The 24,160-nt window shown below is 35.9% G+C and overlaps 1 pseudogene; it reads right to left on the bottom strand.

Annotated features, from left to right (window-relative positions):
- Positions 1 to 22,324: 22,324 nt before the first annotated feature.
- Positions 22,325 to 23,185, bottom strand: LOC104658692 (annotated as a pseudogene).
- Positions 23,186 to 24,160: the final 975 nt, after the last annotated feature.

Below are 24,160 nucleotides of genomic sequence, written 5' to 3'. Positions count from 1 at the left end.
CTTCTAGAATTTTTAGAGTTTAAGGTATGACATTTAAATGTTTAATCCATCTTGAGTAAATTTTTATATGGTGAAAGGTAGACATCCAGCTTCATTTTTCTACATATGGCTAGCCAGTTATCACAGCACCACTTATTGAATGAGTCCTTTCCACATTCCTTATTTTGGTTGACTTTGTCAAAGGTTGGAGGCTGTAGGTGTGTACCTTTATTTCTAGGTTCTCTTAGTCTGGTCCATTGGTCTATGTGTCTGTTTTTGTGCTGGTACCATGCTATTTTGGTTACTGTAGTCTTACAGTATAGTTTGAAGTTGGGTAATGTGATGCATCCAGTTTTGTGCTTTTTGCTTAGAATTGTTTTTGCTATTCAGGCTGTTTTTTGGTTTTATATGAATTTTAGAATAGTTTTTTCTAATTCTGTGAAAAATGATGTTGGTAGGTTGATACAAATAGCATTGAATCTATAGATTGCTTTGTAGAGTATGGCCATTTTAATGAGATTGATTCTTCCAACCCATGAGGATGCAATGTTTTTCCATTTGTTTGTGTCATCTATTATGTCTTTAAGCAGTGTTTTGTAGTTCTCCTAGAAGAGATCTTTAACCTTTTTGGTTAGATATATATTTCTTTGTATTTTATTTTGTGTGTTTGTGGCTGTTGTAAATGGGATTGCATTCTTGATTTGGCTCTCAGCTCAAACATTATTGGTGAATAGAAATGCTACTGAATTTTGTACATTTATTTTGTATCCTGAAATTTTACTAAAGTTGTTTACCAGTTCCAAAAGTCTTTTGGTGGAGTCTAGGATTTTCTACATATAGAATTATATTGTCATTGAGGAGAGATAGTTTGATTACTCTTACTATTTAGATGCTTTGTATTTCTTTCTCTCACCTGATTTGTCTGGCAAGCACTTCCAGTTCTGTGTTGAATAGGAGTGGTGACAGTGGAAACCCTTACCTTGTTCCAGTTCTCAAGGGGAATGCTTCCAGCTTTTGTCCATTCAGTATGATGTTGGTTGTAGGTTTGTCATAGATGGCTCTTATTATTTGAGTTATGTTCCATCAATGCCTAGTCTGTTGAGGGTTTTTATCATGAAGGGATGTTAGATTTTATCAAAAGCTTTTCCCACATCGATTGAGATTATCATAAGGTTTTTGTTTTTAATTCTTTTTATGTGAGAAGTCACATTTATTGATATGTGTATGTTGAACTAACCTTCCATCCCAGGAATGAAGCCTACTTGATCATGGGAAATTAACTTTTTGATGTGCTGCTGAATTTGGTTTGCTAGTATTTTGTTGAGGATTTTTGTGTCTAATGTTCATCAGGAATATTGGCCTTTGCCTGTTTTTTGTTTTCATTGTCTTTGCCAGGTTTTACACGGTGATGCAGGCTTCATAAAATGAGTTAGGGACAAATCTCTTCTCTATTTTTTGAAACGGTTTCGGTACAATTGTGTACCGCTTTATATGAAAGTGTATGAAAGCTCTGACTCTTCCATATCCTTGCCAGTATTCAATAACGTCAGATACTTTCTTTTTTTTTTTTTATGAATTTGATAGGTTTGAAGTGATATCACATTTAGTTTGTATTTCCCAGTTACTAATTATGTTGCTGTTGCATTTTTCATGCATGTTTTGGTCTTCTGTGCTCTTTTTCTATTAAATACTTTTTAAATTTATTTGCTCATTTTAAAAAATAAATTATCCAATTCTTATTGTATCTTCTATAAATTATGACTCCTAATTTCACTTTAGTTATTGTGTCTTAATTTTTATATAATCAAATTTATAAATTTTTTCTTGTCAGTTGCATTGTTGCTGTCTTATTTAAGAAATCCTTTCATATACTAGTTTTTCTTTTCATATTTACCTTTAATCAATATAAAACTGATTTCGTATATAATATAGTTATGTTGTTCTGTATAGCTAATCAATTGTTCAAGAATAATTTGTTGGATATTTCATACTTTACCCATTGACTTCCAGTACTAGGTCTATAAGAAATCATTTATATATATAAGATGGTCCATTTATGAAAGTTTTACTATTTCGTGGAACTCTTAGTCTATCTTTAAACAAATGCTATACTATCTTATTGATTCTTGCCTTATGATGACCTTTATATCTGTTCATGAAAGATCTCTTCAACCCCTTATTCTTTGTCATTAGAGTTTTGGTTATGGCTAGCCTTTTTTCTTCTACGTGAATCTTAGAATCAAATGCTTAAATTACACACATGCACACAAACACACATACACACACCTTTTGAATTCTGATTTTTGTTGTATTAAATCTAAAATTCAATTTAGGAAGAATTGGCATATATATTAGACCTTTCCACACATATCCACTTATTTAGGCTTTTAATGCCTTCTAATTTCTAACTTAATTGAATTCTGAAGAAATAGCATGATCTACATAATACCTCTTCAGTGAAATTTAGGATCTGCTTTATGGTTTAGTATATGGTCAATTTCTTTAAGTTTTTGTATATAGTTGAAAATAACATATATTTTACAATTGCTGTGTCCATTAGATCAGATTTTTTAATTATACTGTTCAAATACTTACATAATGATTATTTTTTGACAGCTTAGATATTCTAGCTTTCATTTGATTGTATTTGCATAATATATCTTTTCTCATTTATTAATTTTGGCCTTCCTATGCCATTCTGTTTCTCATATGTCTTTTTAAGTATCATGGAGGTACATTTTATTTTGTATGCTGTCTGACAATCATTGTATTTTAATTCATTTAAATTTATAGTGATCACGGGTATAATAAGGATTTATTTCTACCACCTTAGGTACTGTTTTTCATTTATTTTGCTTTTTATATTGGTGTATTTTTTCTTTATTGCCTTACTTTGGATTGATCGGGACTTTTTGGGTCTCATTTCATATTTCCCCAAAGTGTTAGCATGCATACTCAACAGAGTCTAAAGTTAATCAACATCTTCACACTCCTTCAAATTATGCAAGGACTTTGAACACTTAATTCCTATCCTCTGCAAAATGATATGCAATATTTCCAGATTTTAGATCAACTTTTACTTGGTTATTCCCACATATTGGGCATTATTATTAATTTTATGCAGTCAATATTTCTTTAGATATCTGCACAAATTTACCAATTTCTTGACTCAACATTTCTTTTGACATCTCAGCATCTCCTTCTGGGATGATTCCTTTCTGAGCCTGAACTATATACTTTAAAATCTCCTTTAGTGGGTGTCTGTGGCTGGTAAAGTGTCTCATTTTGGTTTTTCTGAAAACATCTGTTTCTTAAATGGTACATCATGTTTTACAAATTTATAGGCTACATGTGAGTATTTCTTACATTCATAGAAGGTGTAGTGATCAAGTCAGAGTATTTTAGGTATCCATCACCTTAAGAACTTATCAATTCTTTGTGTAGGAAACATTTCAAGTCCTTTCTTCTAGCTACTTTGAAGTATACAACACATTGTTGCTGTAGTCACCATACTCTGCTATCAAATATTAGAAGTTATACCTCCTATCTAATTTTTATGTTTGTGCTCATTAACCAACCTCTATTTATCCCCCATACACTACCACACATATCATTATCAGACTCTGGTATCTATCATTGTATTTTCTACCTCCATGAGATTAACTTTTTTATCTCCTGCATATGAGTGAAAACCCATGATATTTGTCTTTCTGTGTCTGGCTTTTTTCACTTAAGATAAAGAGTTTCAGTTCCATCCATGTTGCTGCAAATGACATGACTTTATTCTTTTTTATGGTCAAATAATATTGTGTATCTATACCACATTGTCTTTTTCCTTTGGTCCACTGATGAACACTAAGGTTGATTCCATATCTTGGCTATTGTGAATAGTGCTGCAGTAAACATGGGGGAACAGGTATCCCTCTGATACACTGATTTCTTTTGGATATATTTTTAGTTGTGGGATTGCTGGCTCAAATGGTATCTCTCTTTTTAAGTTTATTAGAACTCTCCATACTGTTTTCCATGGTTGCTGTGCTAATTTGCATTTCCACCAACAGTATGTAAGAGTTTCCTTTTCTCCACATACTCACCAGTATCTGTTATTATTTTTTTACCTTTTAGTAATAGCCATTCTAACTGGGTTAAAATGATACTTCATTGTGGTTTTGGTTAGCATATATCTGATGATAAGTGAAGTAGAGCATTTTTTCATATACCTCTTGGTCATCTGTATGTCTTCTTTAGAGAAATGTCTGTTCATGTACTTAGCCTAGTTGCTTTTTTTTTTTTTTTTTTTTTTTTTTGAGATGGAGTTTTGCTCTTGTTGCCCAGGCTGGAGTGCAATGGCATGATCTCGACTCATCACAACCTCCTCCTCCCGGATTCAATCAATTCTCCTGCCTCAGTCCCCCGAGTAGCTGGGACTACAGGCATGCACCACCACTCACGGCTAATTTTGTATTCTTAGTAGAGATGGGGTTTCCCCATGTTGGTCAGGCTGGTCTCGAACTCCCAACCTCGGGTGATCTGCCTGCCTTGGACTCCCAAAGTGCTGGGATTACAGGCGTGAGCCACCACACCTGGCCTACTTTGCCTAGTTTTTATTGGGATTATTTGTTTTTTTATACTGTTGAGTTCCCTGTCTATTCTGGATATTAGTCCCTTGTCGAATGTACAGTTTACAAACGTTTTCTCCCATTCAATAGGTTGTCTCTTTACTCTGTTTGTTGTTTCCTTTGTTGTGCAGAAACTTTTTAGTTTAATATAATCCCATGTGTCTATTGTTATTATTGTCTGTGGTTTTAAGGTCTTAGCCATCAAATCTTTGCCTATATCAATGTCCCGAAGTGTTTTCACTGTTTTGTTCTAGTAGTTTTATAATTTGGGGTCTTACCTTTAAGTCTTTAATCCATTGTGAGTTGATTTTTTTATATGATGAGAGATAGGGTACAGTTTCATTATTCTGCATGTGGACATCCAATTGTCCCAGTACAATATATTGAAGAGGGTGACATTTTTCTATGGTATGTTTTTGCCACCTTTGTCAAATATCCATTGGCTCTAAATACATAGATTTATTTCTGGGTTCTCTATTCTGTTCCATTGGTCTACGTATCTATTTTTGTATACCCATACCATGTTGTTTTGTTTACTATAGCCTTGTAATATATTTTGAAGTCAACTAATGTGATGTTTCCAGCTTTGCAATTTTTGTTCAGGATTGCTTTGGCTCTTCAAGCTCTTTCTCTGTTCCTTACAAATTTAAGGATTTTTTTTTTTTAATTTTGTGAAAAATGACATTGATATTTTGATAGATTGCATTGAATCTGTAGATTGATTTGGGCAGTATGACCATTTTAATATAATATATTTCCAAGTCCATGAGCATGGAATGTCATTCCATTTGTTTGTGTACTCTTCTATTTCTTTCCTCAGTATTTTGTAGCCTTCCTTGTAGAGATCTTCCATCTCCTTGGCTCAATTTATTCCCAGATTTTTTTTTTTTTTTGGTAGCTATTGTAAATGAGATTGCTTTCTTGATTTCTTTCTCAGCAAGTTTATTATTGGTGCATAAAAATGATACTGATGTTTATATGTTGATTTTATATCCTGCAACTTTACTGAATTGCTTTGTTAGACCTAAGAGTTTCTCAGTGCAGTCTTTAGGGTTTTCTAAATATAAGATTATATCATCAGCAAAGAGGAACAATTTGACTTCCTCTATTCCAATCTGGATGCCTTTATTTCTTCTCTTGTCTGTTTACTTTGAGTAGGACTTCCACCACTAAGTTGAATAGGAATGGTGAAGGGGCCATCCATCTCTTGTTCTAGTTCTTGGAGCAAATGATTTCAGCTTTCCCCATTCAGTATGACATTAGCTGTCAGTTTTTCAGATATGGCCTTCATTATATTGAGGTATATTCCTTTTATGACTCAATATAATGAGAAATATACCTCATTATATTGAGTATACTCAATATAATTATATTGAGGTATATTCCTTTTTCAAGGGTTTTCATCATGAAGAGATGTTGAATTTTATCAAATGCTTTTTTCTTTTGAGAGGATCATATTGTTTTTGTCCTTTATTTCATTCATGTGATATATCACGTGTGTTAATTTGCGTATGTTGAACCAACCTTGCATCCCTGGGATAAATCTCACTTGATCATGCTATTTTTTTTTTTTTTTTTGATGTACTGTTGGATATAGTTTGCTATTAATATTTTGAGGGCTTTTACATTTATTTTCATCAGTAACATTGGCCTGTAGTTTTCTTTTGTCATTGTGTCCTTATCTGCTTTGCATATCAAGGTAAGGCTGGCATTTTAGAATTAGTTAGAGAAAGTTTGCTTCTCTTCAATTTGTTGGAATAGTTTGAGGAAAATTGGTGTTAGTTCTTCTTTGAAAGTTTGTTAGAGTTCGACAGTGAAGCCATCTGACTCTGGACAAACTTTTGTAGGGAAACTTTTATTACTTCTCTTTTTGGGGGAGGTGGGAGGGATGGAGTTTTGCTCTTGTTGCCTAGGCTGGAGTACAATGGCACAATCTTGGCTCACTGCAACCTCCGCCTCCCGGGTTCAAGAGATTCTCCTGCCTCAGCCTCCCGAGTAGCTGGGATTACAGGCATGTGCTACCATGCCTGGCTAATTTTGTATTTTTAGTAGAGATGGGGTTTCTCCATGTTGGTCAGGCTGGTCTCGAACTCCCAAACTCAGGTGGTCTGCCCACCTTGACCTCCCAGAGTGCTGGGATTATAGGCATGAACCACCATGCCTGGCCTGGGAAACTTTGTATTGCTTTTTTGATCACATTACTTGTTACTTTTCTGTTCAGGCTTTCTATTTCTTCTTGATTCAATCTGGGAATGTGGCAGATGTCCAGGAATTTAGTCATTTTGTCTAGGTTTTCCAGTTCTTTAGTGTATAGTTGTTCATAATAGTCTCTGATAATCTGTTGTATTTACTTTGTACCACTTGTTTGGTGATATATGTTGTAATGTCTCCTTCATTTCTAATTTGGGTCTCTTCTATTTTTTTTTTCCCCTGGGTTTGTCTAGCAAGTGGTTTATTTTGTTCTTCTTTGCAAAAAAAGAACTTCTGTTTTCATTGATTATTTTTATTTTTATTTTTTGAGAGGGAGTCTCGCTGTGTCACCAGGCTGGAGTGCAGTGGTATGATCTTGGCTCGCTGCAACCTCTGCCTCCCGGGTTCAAGTGATTCCCCTGCCTCAGCCTCCCGAATAGCTGGGACAACAGGCGTGCACCACCATGCCCAGCTATTTTTTTGTATTTTAGTAGAGATGGGATTTCACCATGTTGGCCAAGATGGCCTTGATCTTCTGACCTGGTGATCCACCTGCCTTGGCCTCCCAAAGTGCTGGGAATACAGGCATGAGCCACTGTGCCCAGCCTCATTGAGCCTTTGTAATTTTTTAGTCTCTATTTCATATAGTCCTGCTCTGATCTTTATTATTTCTTTCCTTCTACTAAATTTGGGTTTGGTTCATTCTTTTCTGGTTCCTTGAGGTGCATTAATAGATTGGTTATTTTAAATCTACTTTTTAATGTAGATGTTCATTGCTATAAACGTCCCTCTTAGCACTGCTATTGCTGTATTCCGTAGGTTTTGGGATACTGTGATTTGATTTTCATGTTTCAAGAAATATTTTTATTTTCTATTTAATTTTTTTGGACACTGTAGCCATTCAGGAGCATTTTGTTTAATTTCCATGTATTTGTACAGTTTCCAAAGTTCCTCTTGGTATTGATTTCTGGTTTTATTCCATTGTGATCTGAGAAGATACTTGGTTTGATTTTGATATTTAAAAAATTGTTGAGACTTGTTTTGTGGCCTAACATATAGTCTATCTTGAATAACGAGAAAAACTGTGTATTTTGTGAGTGTTGGATGCCATATTCTGTAAATGTCTGTTAGGTCCATTTGGTCTAATGTGCAGTTTAAAGCCAGCGTTCCTTTGTTAATATTCTTTCTAGATTATCTGTCTAATGTTGAGAGTGGGGTGTTGAAGTCCACAACTATTGTTCCACTGGAATACATCTCTCCATTTAAATCTAATAATATTTGCTTTATATATGTGGGTGCTCTGGTGTTGGATGGATATATGTTTAGAATTGTTATATTCTTTTGCTGATTTGATTCCTTCATTGTTATATGATGACGTTCTTCATCTCTTTTTACTGTTTTTGACTTAAAGTCTGTTTTATCTAAGTTTAGTTACTCCTGTTCACTTTTGGTTTCTGTTTGCATGAAATATCTTTTCCCACTCCTTTACTTTCAGTCTACATCTGTCTTTACAGGTGTTTCTTGTAGGCAGAATATAATTGGGTGATGTTTATTTGTTCATTCAGCCAGTGTATATCTTTTAAGTGGGATGTTTAATTCGTTTACTCAAGATTATTATTGATATGTGGAGGTTTATTTCTGTTATTTTATTGTTTCTGCTTGTTTTATACATACTCTTTTCTTTTATTTTCTATGTTTTTAATCATTGTGATTTGGTGGTTTTCTGTAGTGCTAACATTTGAGTTTATTCCTTGTTGGTGTTGGCTCTACCAGTTTTGTGTTTTTTTTTTTGTTCTGTTTTCATGGTAGTAGGTATCATTCTTTCACTTCAGGGTGTAGGACTCCCTTAAGTATTTCTGGTAAGTTAGTCTAGTGATGAATTCCCTCAGCTTTAGATTGATTGGGAAAGACTTTATTTCTCCTTCATTTGTGAAGAATAACTTTGCTGGGTAGAGTAACCTTGGGTGACAGTTGTTTTATTTCAGCACTTTGAATATATTATTCCATTCTCTCTTGGCCTGTAAGTTTTATCTTGAGAAATCCACTGTTAATCTGCTGTGGGTTCCTTTATAAATAACTAGATGCTTTTCTCTTGTTGTTTATAAAATTTTATTTTCATCTTTGACTTTTGAGCTTGAGTATAATATGTTGTGAGAAGACTTTTTTTGCATTATATCTACTTGGGATCTCTAAGCTTCCTGCATCTTGATGTCTGAATCTCATGCTAGACTTGGGAAGTTTTCATCTATTATTTTGTTAAATGTAACCCTGTCATTTACTCTTTGCCTTCCAGGACTCTGAAAATTTGAATATTTTATCATTTTTATTGTCCCATATGTCATGTAGGCTTTGCTCATTCTTTCTTTCTTTCTTTTTTTTTTTTTTAATTGAGACAGGGTCTGGCTTTATTACCCAGGCTGGAGTGAAGTGGCATGATCTTGGCTCACTGGAATTTTTGTTTCCCAGCCTTAAGCCATCCTCCCACCTCAGCCCCCTGAGTAGCTGAGACTACAGGCATGCACCACCACCCCCAGCTAATTTTTGTATTTTTTAGGGGTTTCACCCTGTTGTCCAGCCTGGTCTTAAACTCCTGGGCTTAAATCAATCCACCTGCCTTGGCTTCCCAAAGTGTTGGAATTACAGGCATGAGCTACCATACCTAGCTGCTTATTGTTTTTTATTCTCTCTTCTTCATTTTTGTCTTACTGAATTATTTCAAAAGACCTTTATTCAAGTTATGAGATTCTTCTGCTTGATCTAGTCTATTGTTGAAGTTTTCACATGTATTTTGCATTTTGTTCAATGAATTCTTAATTTCAGAATTTCTATTTGATTCCTTTCTAAGATATTTATCTATTTGGTAAATTTCTCATTCATATCCTGAATTGTTTTGCTTACTCCTTTGTTTTGTTTTCCAGCATTTTTTGTATCTCATGGCATTTCTCTAAACTCTGTATTTTGAATTCTTTTTCAGAGTTTTGTAAATTTCTTTGCCATTGAAAACTGTTGAGGGGAAATTATGTTCTTTCAGTGGTCTCATATTTCCTGTTTTTTTAAATGTCTCTTGTGTCTATGTTGATATCCTTTTTTCTAAAGATGTATCTATAATGTTGTGTACAGCACTTTGACTTTGATTCTTGGTGCATGCAGTAGTGTAGTCTTTTTATGATTTATTTGACTATAAACAGCATCAATGGTTTCTGTGATTTCCTTGATGATTTAGGATGTGGTTATTAGTGGAGGCTATGGTAAAGTTTTGCTAGTGATGGGGACAGCAGGTGGGCCAGTCTTCTAGTCCCAGTGGTGACATTGGTGGGCTGAGTGTGCTTGTCCCTGGATCCTGGATGTTGTACTCTGATGCCAGTGTTAGTAGGCCCACGTTGGCTGATTCTTGGTCCTCTAAGTGGATTGCTCAGATGCTAATAGTGACAGCAGTAGGCCTGATGGGTGCACAGGTTCTCAGGTCCCTGGGCAGCAGGCGTGGCAAGGGCTATGACAGTAGCAGTGGCAGGGAAACCCTCTGGGTCCTGAGAAGTTCATGCAGGTATTGCAGTGGTTACAATGTGCTGAGTAGTCCAGTCTCAAAGTTTGTAGGTGGCATGCGCAGGTAGGTACCGGCTATTGTGGTAGCAGCAAGGTGGGTGGGCCCACCCATTGTGCAGGAAGGTGGGGAATGCATGCTTCATTTTCTTTTCAGCCCTTGTAATGGGAGCTTGCACTTTACTCATGCTGCAGCCCCCATGGTGAAGCAACTGTAGCTACAGGGCAGGAAATCTGTCTGGGTGCATGAAAATGCATGGTGGTTTTGTTGCTAGAGGATGTGGGGTTGTGGCCAGTGGTCCCTGCTTTGTCCCCAGCAATAGCAGCCAGCCATGGTGGTTGCTTGGGGTGGGCAATGCCAGTGGGGCTCCAGGGATGTGGAGATGCTGATGTTCTTGAGTCCTAGGGCAGGGTTCAATGTGTTGGGGTGTGGGCTTTCAAAATGGCAGATTACAATAGCTGCTCAGGACTCCAAACTTGCCCAAGGTCCATGTTTTATTTAAAAATTCTAAGGAAGGACTTTTTTTTTTTCTACTCAACCTTGTGCTGAGACTAAGGCAGGCATTTCCTTTCTGCCCTTTTCAGTGGGGTGGAATTTTTTAGCTTATCCTTATAACGAAGGTCTTAAACCCTTACAGTAACATGTAAGTTTTCTGCCACAGACTCCTACAGATTTTCCTTCCTTTGATAGGTATTAGGCTTCATATCCAAGGCCTGTGAGACAAATGGTCATAAACATTGATGCTCAAGGTCACCAGGGATTATAGATGATTCCAGAATGAAAGCTAGCTTTTGTACTTACTTTTCTAGATTTTTGCTTTCCTTTCATTTTGGGGCTTTAAGGATTTTTCTTTCTTTCTTGCCAGTAAAGCTTTGCAAATAGAAATACTTAATTATGTACATTTTAGCCAACATTTTCAGTTGTTTTGCCACAAAATAATCATTCAAATTTTCTAGCCTATTCCACTTCCCAAAAGAGATTTCTAGGTGGAGTCTTTATAGAATGAATTGTATCCCAAATGAATAACTAATATTCATGAAATGCTTACTGTATACATGCTAATATTATGCTAAGTATTTCCCATGAAGTGCTTCATTTAATCCTCACAAAAAAACCACATGAGCTAAGTATTCAGTTTTTACATGCAGAAATTTAGTCCTAGAGCATACTGTACACTTTCCCTAGGTCACATAGCTGAAAAGTGGTAGTGATGGAATTCAAGTGCATCTCTGTCTCATGCCAAAGTTAGTGTTCCAAAACATTATCATACACTACTAATCAAACTAAAATGTTTTTGAAATGACTGTTTATTGTGTGTATGGATTTAATAAAAACACCATGATGGCAGATACAGTTACTGTTTTAGTCACTATTGTACTTCCAGTGCCTGGAACATAATGGGAGTTCAATAAATGGATTGAGCAGATAAACAGTAAAGGCGTATAGAGACTCTTACTGTTATATGTGTAAATGTTGAGTCAGATTTCCTGCTGGTGGTAGGCTGAAAACATGGTAATACCAAGTCTTTGGGCATATGCTAGTGCTCAGTGTTTCTAATGCTGTTATTTCAAATGCTCTGATCTTCAATAATTGTATTTATTTCAGCTGTGAAATCCATAACACACCTGTAGTCCTGAACACATATTGTTTGTTTCCAGTCCATGTGTTCAGGGCTTGAGAACCAGTGACTTTTCACCTATTTCCTTTTCTTTTTCACTATTTAGATAGACTCTCAATCATTATTAGAATGTTGAATTTCTACTACTAGTAGTAATTATTGAATGCCTACTACTATTGTTTTATACTTGATATGGTTTGGATCTGTGTCTCCACTCAAATCTCATGTTGAATTGTAATCACCAGTTTTGGAGGTGGGGCCTGGTGGGAGGTGATTGGATTATGGGTGTGAATTTCTCATGAATGGTTTAACACCAACCCCTTGGTGCTGTCCTCATGATAGTAAGTTCTTGCAAGATCTGGTTGTTTAAAGGTGTCTAGCACCTCCCCCTCCCCCAACCCAACCTCTTGTTTCTGCTCTGATGGGATGTGCCACTTCACCTTCTGCCATGAGTAAAACCTTCCTGAGGCCTCTGCAGAAGCTGAGCAAAGACTGGCACCTTGCTTGCTCTACAGCCTGCAGAACTGTGAGCCCACTAAACCTCTTTTCTTTATAAATTATCCAGTCTCAGGTATTCCTTTATAGCAATGCAAGGATGGCCTACACAATACTTATTCCTCAAAACAATTCTGCAAGTTCTTCTTGTCTCCATTTAACAAATGAATAAACTAGGGAATCACATAGTTAATTAGCAGAAGAGCAAGTCATGAAGCCACTTGTGACCACAAAATTCCTTGTGCTTCACCTGCCCAGATTATTCCTCATGTTTCCCAAACCCACTCTGTACTTTTAGACATAGAAGCCTTTTCTGATACTGTCACTTCTTCCTGAAGATCCTTCCTCTTTTAAAGGACTAGTGAACCTCTACACATTCTTCAAGACACAGCACAAATATATCCTCCTCAATGAAAACATTCACAAATCCGTCCTGATCTTTCTGCCTATTTGCTTCTTAGCATTTTGCGTATTAGTAGTCACATTGTTCTATAATGAATGTTGTGTCTATCTCCCCGTGTGTAGTTGTGATCCAGGGTGATAATATCATTTTCTTCACTGCGTCTCTTAGCAGCTAGTGTGGTACATGGCACAAATGGCATGAATGAATTAGTTACTAGATTTAATGGAAGTAGATAGAAGTCATCTGGGAAAACTTTATGCTAATAATTCTTTACATAGTCTTAACCCCTTATCTAACAAACACATCCTTCCTTCTTTTTCTAAACCCTCTCTTTATTCTCTTTGAGGCAGTTTTCAGAAAATCGTCTTAGGTATCATCAAAATAATATGACAAGACTTCAGACTTGTGTGGAAATTTACAGTTTTCAAAACACTTTCCATTACATTTTGTTCTCTCTTCAGCCCTCTGAGAAGACTTGGGCAGGTGGTTTCCTCCTGTCTTACAGGTGAGGAGGCTGAAAGCCAGATCATATACTCATGAAGTGTTAGAAGCAGGAGTTGGTCTCTTGTCTTCCAGCATGTAGCCCCGAGCTTTCTACTCTTCTCATCTGTCCCTCTTGTGGTTAAAAGAGTGTCTTTGGAAGAGGGAAGTCTCAGTAATTTGAATCATGTTAAGTTTAAATAGAAGAACACTGTGTGATGTGGTTCTCCAACTTGAGTGTAATCACTAGGAAAGTATGTTTAATTTGTTTGCCAGGGCCTGTCCTCAGAGATTCTGGTTTACTAGGTCTAGGGTGGAGCCTAAGAATTAATGAATACACCAGGTAATTCTGCTGCAGATATTTCTTAGGCCACAATATGTAGAACACTGGAAAAGAAAAGCTGGGCTAAAATTTGTTGTTTTATGGTATGTTCAGAGCAATATGTTTTCTCATGAGTACAATCTGTATTTGTTAAGAGCAAGGGTAAGTACTGCACAGTGGAGGAAGTGGTGAAAGTAGGAAAGGGACAATAGCAAGCCAACTGGCTAAGAGATAAAAAAGAAAAGCCAAGGTGCACACGATGCTTGAACTGCCTGTTAGTCTTTTTATAAGATATAGAAAGTAAATCTGAGAACATATTCTGTCAAGTTTGTATTATTTGCTGTAAGTTTCCAAGGCATTTTATATTGGAAAAAGAACTATATTGATGCAATTCCATATCTAGCATTGCCATTTGTTCTTTTTCTTCCACAGAAGGTGTTACTTTCTATTTTTTCCCTCTATGCTCTCTAAACTAGGTAACCATTTGGTTGTTTTTAATTGTCACATTTGTTCTCATACCAACATGTTAAATGTAACTTGCTCAAGAGCCAAATCTGCAAATTTTTGCTTCTTTCTGAAAATCCGCACAAAACTGAAGTGAAAAATCTTTGTTTCTTTTTTAGTTTGGGTTCTTTATTACATTTCTAAAGTTATAGGCTTATTACTGCCCAGGAGTAGGAAAGGATTCAGATTCACTTTCAGCCACTCATCGTATTCTGAATATTCTGAGATAAACAATGCAGATAGAGACTGAAAATGTCATATTTTAAACATTAAAATTTACCTGTGAAGCAATATTTTTCCTGCATATCCAATTTTTTATTGGCTTCAATATAACATTGACAATGTCTTCTTCAAATTAAGATTTTGCTTTCAAGCTCTGATAAAATCATGAGAAAGAATGTAACAAACCCTTTAAAATATAAATTTAAAGAAGAACAAATACTTGACAGGTTAATAGCGGTCAAAATAAGTCACAAAATATGAATGCAATGCAACAGAGTTTTTTAATATATACATACAACAAAGTTAAAGCTCTAAAGAGAAAGATATAATTAAGAGTTTAATGGAACATAACACACTGAACCAGAGTGTCCAAGAGTTTATATCAACTCTCTACTTTCATATTCAGCTCCCTCACTCATACTCTGTAACAGAGGAATGTTTTCTGGGAGTGCTGAGAGGGCAGGTGAACAACTATTTCAAGCCTACTATGTAATAGGCACTAAGCTTGGAATATTTTACTTTATTCCAATAAAATCCTGTAACATCATCTCCGATTTACAAATCAGGAAATGAGTCTCAGAGGCTAAGCAACTCGTCTGGAGTTACGTAGCCTGGGAGTGACAGATTAAACCCAGGTGTATCTGATTCCATTGTTTATACTTTTCAACTAGATTATCATGTTCCCAGGCTTTTTAGGTATGATAACTTATTTTTCCCAGAAATGATCATTATTTTATTACAGAAAAAGAACAAAGGGAGTCTAGAATGATAGCTCATTATATCTTCCTATTTTTCAGTCTAATTCTGAAACATTATACCTTGTAAAGAGTGTACATACAGTTTCAAAGGTGAAAAGAGTATTGTTTAATTTTTATTTAATGTATTTAATGGATACACTGTAACTGAACATATTTGTGGGGTGCAATTTAATGTTTCAACACATATCTATGTGTGTAGTAATCCAATTATGGTAGTGGATCTATTACCTCATGCATTTATCATTTCTTTGTGGTGAGAACATTCAAAAGCTTCTCTTCTAGCTACTTTGTGATATGTAATATTTTACTGTTAGCCAGTCACTCTACTTTGCAATAGAACAGTAGAATTCATTCTTCCTATCGAATTGTAATTTTGTATGCATTGACCAACCTCCCCCTTTACACCTCTTCCTCTTTCCTCCCCAGTCTCTGGTAACCACTGTTGTATTCTCTGCTTCTATGATATCAGCTTTTTAAAAGACTCTATATGTGAGTGAGACCATGCAGTATTTGTCTTTCTATGCCTGGCTTATTTTACTTAACACAGCAACCCCTGGGTCTGTCCATCTTGCCACAAATGTCAGGATTTCATTTTTTTTAATTGCAAAATAGTATTACATTGTGTATATATACCACATTTTATTTTTTTCTTTTGCTCTCTTTCTCTCTCTTTCTCTTTTCTTTCTCTTTCTCTCTCTTACTTTTTTCCTTCTTTTTCCATTTCCCTTTCCCTTTCCTTTTTCTCTCTTTCTTGAGACCTGTCTCCCAGGCTGGAGTGGAGTGGGATGATCATAGCTCACTGTAACCTTGAATAGGAATTCAAGGTTAGGCTCAAGTGATCCTCCCACCTTGGCCTCCCAAAATGCTGAGATTACAGATGTGAGCCACCACGCCCAGTCTCTTTGCCACATTTTCTTTATCTATTCATCCATCGATGGACACTTAGGTTGACTCCATGTCTTGGCTATTGAAAATAGTGTTGCAGTAACCATGGGAGTGCCACGATTTCTCTGACATAAAGATTTCATTTCTATTGAATATATACCCAGCGGTGGGATTGTGGGATCATGTAGTAGTTCCATTTTTAGTTTGTTAAGGAACCACTGTACTGTTTTCCATAATGGCTGTGCTAGTAAACAATTCCACCAACAGTGTCTAAGTGTTTCTTTTTCTGCACATCCTCACCAACACTTGTTTTTATTTGTCTTTTAGATAATAGTCATTCTAACTAATGTAAGGTGGTATCTTACTGTGGTTTTGATTGGCATTTCCCTGATGATTAGTGATATTGAGCATTTTTTCACATATCTATTGACTATTTGTATTTCTTCTTTTAAGAAATGTCTATTAAGGTCTTTTGTCCATTTTTAAATTAGGTTATCTGTTTTCTTGCTGTTGAATTGCATAAGTTCCTTATATATTCTGAATAGTAACCTTTTGTCAGATGTATAGTTTGGAAATATTTTCTCCCATTCTGCAGGTTGTCTTTTCACCTTGTTAATAGTTTCTTTCACTGTGCAAAAGCTTTTTAGTTTGATATAACAGCATTTGTTTGTTTTTGCTGTTTTTGCCTGTGCTTTTGAGGTCTTATTTAAAAAATCCTTGCCCAGCCCAATATCATGAAGTATTTATCCTATTTTTCTTCTAGTAGTTTCATAGTTTGAGGTTTTACCCTTAAGTCTTTAATGTATTTTGAGTTGATTTTTGTATATACTGAGAGGTAGGGGTCTAGTCTCATTCTTCTGTGTGTGGGTATTTAATTTTCCCAGAGCCATTTATTAAACAGATTTTTTCCACAAAAATCAGTTGGTTTTATATGTGTGAATTTATTTCTGGGCTCTCTATTCTGTTCCCTTTGTCTTTGTGTCTGTTTTTATACCCATACCATGCTCTTTTGGTCAGTATAGTTTTGTATTATATATTTTTATATTTATGTATACATAATTGCAAATATTTGTGGAGTACATGTGATAATTTGTAGTGTATTTTGAAGTCAGATAGTGTGATACCTCCAGCTTTATTTGGGTATTTTGTGGTTCCATATCAATTTTAGGATTGCTTTTTCTGTATCTACAAGAAGTGACACTGGAATTTTGATAGGGATTGCATTAAAACTGTACCTCTCTTTGGTAATATGGCCATTTTTAACAATATAAGTTTTTTTAAATTCATCAACATGGGATATCTTTCCATTTATCTGTGTTCTCTTCCATTTTTTTCATCAAAGTTTTATGGTTTTCAGTGTCAAGATCTTTTACCTCTTTGGTTAAGTTTATTCCTAGGTATCTTATTTTTAGTAGCTATTATAAATGGAACTGGTTTTTAAATTTCTTTTTCAGATAGTTCACTATAGCATATAGAAATGCTGCTGATTTTTGTATGTTGATTTTGTATCCTGCAACTTTACTTAATTCATTAGTTCTAAAAGTTATTATTATTATTATTATTATTATTATTTTGCTGATGTATTTACAGTTTCCTATATATAAGATCACATTGTCTACAAACAGGAACAATTTGATATTCTCCTTTCCAATCTGGATGCCTTTTATTCCTTTCTCTTGCCTAATTGCTCTGGCTAGGACTTCAGTACTGAGTTGAATAGAAATGGTGAAAGTGGGTATCCTTGACTTGTTTCTGATCTTACAGAAAGAGATTTCAGCTTTTCACCATTGAATATGATGTTAGCTATAGGTTTGTTATATATGAACTTTGTTGTGTTGAGGTACATACCTTCTATACCTAATTTTTAGAGATTTTTTTTTTTATTGTGAATGGTTGTTAAATTCTGTCAGATGCTTTTTCTTCATCTTTTGAAGTGATCATATGCTTTTTGTCATTTTGTTAATATGGTGGATCAAATTGTTTTATTTGCATATGTTAAATCATCCCTGAATATCTGCCATGAATTCCACTTGATTATGGTGAATGATCTTTTTAAAGCACTGTTGAATTTGGTTTCCTAGTATCTCACTGAGAAATTTCTGCATTTATGTTCATCAGGGATATTAACCTGTAATTTTGTTATTTTTGTTGTGTTCTTATTTGTTTTTGGAATTAGGCTAATACTGACGTCATTAAATAGGTTTGGAAGTATTTCCTCCTTCTCAATTTTCTGGAGTATTTAAAAAAGAATTGGTACTCATTCTTCTTTAAATGTTTGGTAGAATTCAGCATGGAAGCCATCAATCAGGTCATGGGCTTTTCTTTGATGGAAGACTTTTTATTACTGATTCAATTTCCTCACCTGTTATTGATCTGTTCAGATTTTCTGTATCTTCATAATTTAATCTCAGTACATTGTATGTTCAGGAATTTATCCATTTCTATGTTATTAAATTTGTTGGTATATAGCTATTCATAATAGTCTCTTATGATTCTTTGTCTTTTGTGGTATCAGTTGTAATGTCTCCTTTTTCATCTCTGGTTTATTTCAGCCTTCTCACTTTTTTCTTAGTCTAGCTAAAGATTTGTCCATTTTATTTATCTTTTCAGTAAGCCAACTCTATTTTGTTGATTTTTTGAATTGTTTTTTAGTCTCCATTTTGTTTATTTCTACTTTGAGCTTTCTACTCTGAGAAGGAAGGAATTATTTCCTTCCTTCTACTAATTTTAGGTTAGTTGGCTCTTGTTTTTCTTGTTTCTTGAGCAATATTGTTAGGTTATTATATGTCTTTATTTTTTGGTGTAGACATTTGTTGCTATAAACTTTAGATCTTAGATCACATAGGTTTGATATGTTTCCATTCTCTTTTCTCTCAAGGAAATTTTTAATTTCCCTTTCAATTTCATCATTGACTCATTGGTTGTTTAGGAACATGTTGTTTAATGTTCACATACTTGTAAAGTTTCCAAAGTTTTTCTAATTGTTGACTTCTAGATTTATATCCTTGTGGTCAGAAAACATACTTGATATGATCTCTATATTCTTCAATTTGTTAAAAATTGTTTTGTGACCTACCATGTGATCTACCTGGAAAATGTTTTACATGCAGTTGAGAAGAAAGTGTATTCTGCAGCTGTTAGATGGAGTGTTTTGTAAATGTTTGTTAGGGCCATTTGGTCTGTGGTGCAGTTTAAGTCTGCTGTTTCTGTTGATATTTTTGTCTAGATGATCTGCCCATTGTTGAAAGTGGGGTGTTGAAGTGCCCTACTTTTATTGTTTTGCATCTATCTCTCCTTTTATGCCAATAATATTGTTTGCTTTATCTATTTGGGTGCTTCATTATTGGGCACATATGTATTTACAATTGTTATATCCTCTCGTTGAATTGATCCTTTCAGGCATTTTATATATGTCCTTTTCTTTGGGGTCTGTCACTAGAGACTAATTGTATTCATTTCAGGGTGTCATGTTTTCTTGCTTCATGTCTCTATGTCCCTACATTGATCTCTACACATCTAGTGGAATAGTACCTTTTTCTAATTTTATAGAGTAACTTTTGTAGAGAGAGACTTTTGCCTGTAGATGACTCCCTAGGGTGTTGTTTGGGTATGGGACATTGACTTTTTTTTCTGGGTAGATTCATTAGTGCGATCCCTGGCAGTTTTTTCAGTTGTAATCCTAATTAGTGATGTCTGTTATTGCCTCAGGGGCCTAGGCCATAGGAGTTTCTCATCATGGTGGTGCAGGATGCCTAGCAGTGGGTCCAATTTCAAGATTGCCCCAAACCATAGGTGCTTAATCTTAAGGTTGGAAGATGCTCCACGTTGGTTTCTACTCTAAGTCATTGTAGCTGTATGTACTTCCAGCTGCTCTCCAAACTGGATTTGGGGCCTGTGAGGACCAAGGAATTTTCAGATAGCAAGGATGGCTGGTGTATGTGGTAGCAGTGGGGACTGATGGGAATCTCTGCCTTGCTTTTTCTCCATAAGAAAATGTCTCCCCTGACACTGAGCTCATTCAGGCAGGGGAGACCTTGTGGCAGAGTCAGGATGCCTCGCTCCCCTCTCTACGGTGTTATCAAGGGCTTCCATGCTTCACAAGGATCTCTCTGCTCCCCTGGGGCTCTCCAGTGTACTTCCTCAGTCACGCCAGTCAAAATATAGTTGTTTATTCATTGTTTTAATTCATCTTTGTGGGAGTGACGAGTACCAGGTAACTCTAGTCAGCCATCTTGCTGACATCACTGGAAAGAGTATTTGAAATAACTGACATTTAACACGGCTTTCAGATAATATGATTTGAGTAACTGTGCCCTGGTAAATGAAAATGTAACTTATAAAATCATGTTCATTATGTATTAGTATAATGTGGAAAGGCAAAACTCGGTTTAAAAAGAGAGATAAAATATGTATTTCTGGTAAAAGCCTATGCACATAGGTAAGCTTTTGGAAAGAATTGTACTTTGGGCATCCCAAGTTGGACATCCATGATAAGCAGGCAGGAATATAGAGTGTCTGGAGATCAAAGCTGGGGAGTCAGGGCTGGAGATTTAAATTTGAGAAATCAATATGTAGATAGCATGTAAAGCCATGAGACAAGATAAGTCAGCAAAATAAAAAAGTGTCGATAGGGAAGTGGACAGAAGACAGGAGCCTTAAGTGCAAATATATAACTCATTTTCAATGCCCAAATTTTCTCAGACTGCTTCCCTAACATACATACATACACACATGCACACACACACACACAAAGACAATAGTTGTACTTCTAATATCTAGTTGAATTTAAACACTGCATACACTTGTGATATGTAGCATCACTGCTAAAGATCCAACTATTAATAGACATAGACTTCTGAAGGGTTGTTTGGAGACATTTAGGGTCACACAGAACCAACGTGCCACTCAGTTTTAAGAGCTGTGTGGCATAGTAGTTAGCTTTGGCTGTGGCATCAAATTATTTGGGTTTGAATTCCAAATCCACTATTCCTATCAAGTGGCCTTGGACAAAGTATTGAATTTTGTTGTTGCCACTCAGTTTCCTTGTTTATGTAATAAGAATATCTACTTCATAAGGTTCTTGTGAGGATGAAATGAGCTAAAATAGGTAAAACATATGGTAGCTCACCAAATGTTCACAATTCTTATCCAAGAATTATGTAATGGAGTTTGAAGGGATCCTAGCAGCTTTCTTTTCCAAGCATCCCGCCCTCCAGGAATTCTCTCAGGGAGCTCACTACATCATGAGGCCGTTGTTTGTATACTGACGAGCTCTGGTGTTGCACAGCCACTTTGTATGTGGAAACCAAACCTACCTCTTCTCACTGCTACACTTGGATTGTATTTTTGCATTCCAGAGAGCTACAGAATAAGTTGTCTCTTTCACTGAATCTTCAAACCCCGGAGGCAGCTCTCATGTGCTCTGTTGTCTTTTTCTCACCCTGTTCCTTTAACTATTCTGTACACAAAATGAATTCCAGACTTCTCATAATCCTGGGCTTCACTCTATCTATAGATATTGCCATTTGTCAAAGTTCTTTTAAAATTTGCCTATGAAATTTGTACATCAAGACATGCAAGTACTTGTTATAGTGCAAATGTTAAGCCGCATCTGATTTGAGCTGAGATGGATGAAGAAAAACAATGAATCCATTTAGTGTTTGTGATGCTTTTAGGCTTGGCAACTTTAAGAGAAATAAAGTAAAACTAGTTTAATTATTTTGCTAAGGGCAAACCTAAAGTAACTTCCTAAAGTGTGTTTCTAAATTGAGAACTCACCTGGCTTTTTGGTGATAGGCATACCTGTTTATAAATGAGTGATTTCAACATGTGGGTCATAACATATATATGAGAAAGATTCTTTCAATTTTAGAGTGGCTTTTCATTAAAGATATCCTAGCTGGACACCTGTGAAGATTCATAATCCATTATTTATCTTGTACATTTCTATAGTGCCTGTTGCCATAGTAACCTACTCAAACTGAGATATAAGACAATAAACAAATAAGCTTGAAAGACCACTATAGTCACAGATAACTTGAATTATGAATATTGTACTATGATGAATAGGACAGTTGATGATGTTCTATTGAAAAAATGATAAATCAAGATTATAAAGGCTCCTGGAACAACAAACTGTAGAGAAAGATTTCTGACAATACTATTGTAAGTGCCATGGGTCCACACAGAAGGTAAAGGTTAAAAAAATGGCTGTTTTCACAAAGGAATACTACTCAGCCTTTATTTTTTATTTATTTAAATATGTAAGTTATTTCATTAGGTTCTTCTTAAGGAATTTAGAACACTGATTAGTGAGGATAAATTCCATTCATCAGGGCAAACACAGATTGCAGGTAGCCCTGGAACTGAGGAATAGCTTTGAGTTTGGTAAACTCAAACTGTGGTAAAGTGCACAGTTTTCCGATCAACTTTGCACTGCTCTGTAATCTCATGTTTCTCTCTTTCTGTGTTGAAGATCTCACCTCCCTGGTGTCTGGGCTTCTGTAGCTTCTTCTTCTTGAAGTAAATGTCAGTAAGATGTTTTTGGATTTTCACATTGCTGATATCAATTTTGGTTGAGGTGGCAATGGCAAATTTCCGACGTGCTCTTTGTAGAGGAACTCGATTGAGGACCAGAGGTCCAGTCACAAGTAACAGGTCACTAGCCAGCTACTTCAAGAAAACCACCCTGTTGCCTCTGTGGCACTCAGTGAGGATGATCAGAATGGTCCCAGGGGTGATGCTGGCTCACAGTTTTCTCATGTGCTGACTGAAGGGATTTTTGACATGGCTCAAAATATTTCAAGTCATATCTTTAGTAGGATAATATCTAGGCCCTTTGAGAAGTTTAACCAACCTGGTACTGCTATTCTTGTTATCATCAATTGGTTTTGCAACCAATTTGCAAGAAACTTCTCCTTTTTCTTTTCAACCTTGGATTTAGTGGCAGAATACTTCCTCTTGTACACGGCCTTTCTGGAATACATAGCAGATTGGGAATATCTGGCAATTCCTTTGACAAAGATAGAATTTCGGCTGCAATGAGACTTTCCCTTCTTGGGCTTTTTAGCCTTGAGGGTACCCTTTTTCACCTTGCTACCAGCATCAGGCTTCTTGGCTTTGGGTTTGTTCTCCTTAGTATCTGGCTTGTCAACTTTTTCACCCACCATCATGCAGGATGGGAAAGAGCTATTCAGCCATTAAAACAAAGGAAATTCTGTCATTAGTGACAACATGAGTGAATCTAGAGGATATCATGCTAAGTGAAATAAGCCAGGCACAGAAACACAAGTACCACATGATCTCACTTAAATGTGGAATCTAAAGAAGTAGAATTAACAGAAGCACAGTAGAACAGTGGGAGAAAATTTTTGCAATCTATCCATCTGACAAAGGGCTAATATCCAGAATCTATAAGGAACTTAAACAAATTTACAAGAAAAAAACCCATCAAGAAGTGGGCAAAGGATATGAACAGACACTTCTCAAAAGAAGACATTTATGTGGCCATCAAACATACGAGAAAAAGCTCATCATCACTGGTCATTAGAGAAATGCAAATCACAACCACAATGAGATACCATCTCACACCAGTTAGAATGGAGATCATTAAAAAGTCAGGAAACAGTGGATGCTGGAGAGAATGTGGAGAAACAGTAATGCTTTTACACTGTTGGTGGGAGTGTAATTTAGTTCAACCATTGTGGAAGACAGTGTGGTGATTCCTCAAGGATCTCAAACCAAAAATACCATTTGACCAAACAATCCCATTACTGGGTATGTACCCAAAGGATTATAAATCATTCTATAAAGACACATGCACACGTATGTTTATTGTGGCACTGTTCACAATAGCAAAGACTTAAAACCAACCCAAATGCCCATCAATGGTAGACTGGATAAAGAAAATGTGGCACATATACACCATGGAATATTATGCAGCCATAAAAAGGGATGAGTTCATGTCCTTTGCAGGGACATGAATGAAGCTGGAAACCATCATTCTCATCAAACTAACACAGGAACAGAAAACCAAACACCACATGTTCTCACTCATAAGTGGGAGTTGAACAATGAGAACATATGGGCACATGGAGGGGAACATCACACACCGTGGTCTGTTGGGGGGTGGGGGCAAGGGGAGG

This window comes from Rhinopithecus roxellana, chromosome 7 (genome assembly GCF_007565055.1).
Source record: "Rhinopithecus roxellana isolate Shanxi Qingling chromosome 7, ASM756505v1, whole genome shotgun sequence".
Lineage (NCBI taxonomy): Eukaryota > Metazoa > Chordata > Mammalia > Primates > Cercopithecidae > Rhinopithecus > Rhinopithecus roxellana.
This window is presented reverse-complemented; position numbering and strand designations above follow the sequence as displayed.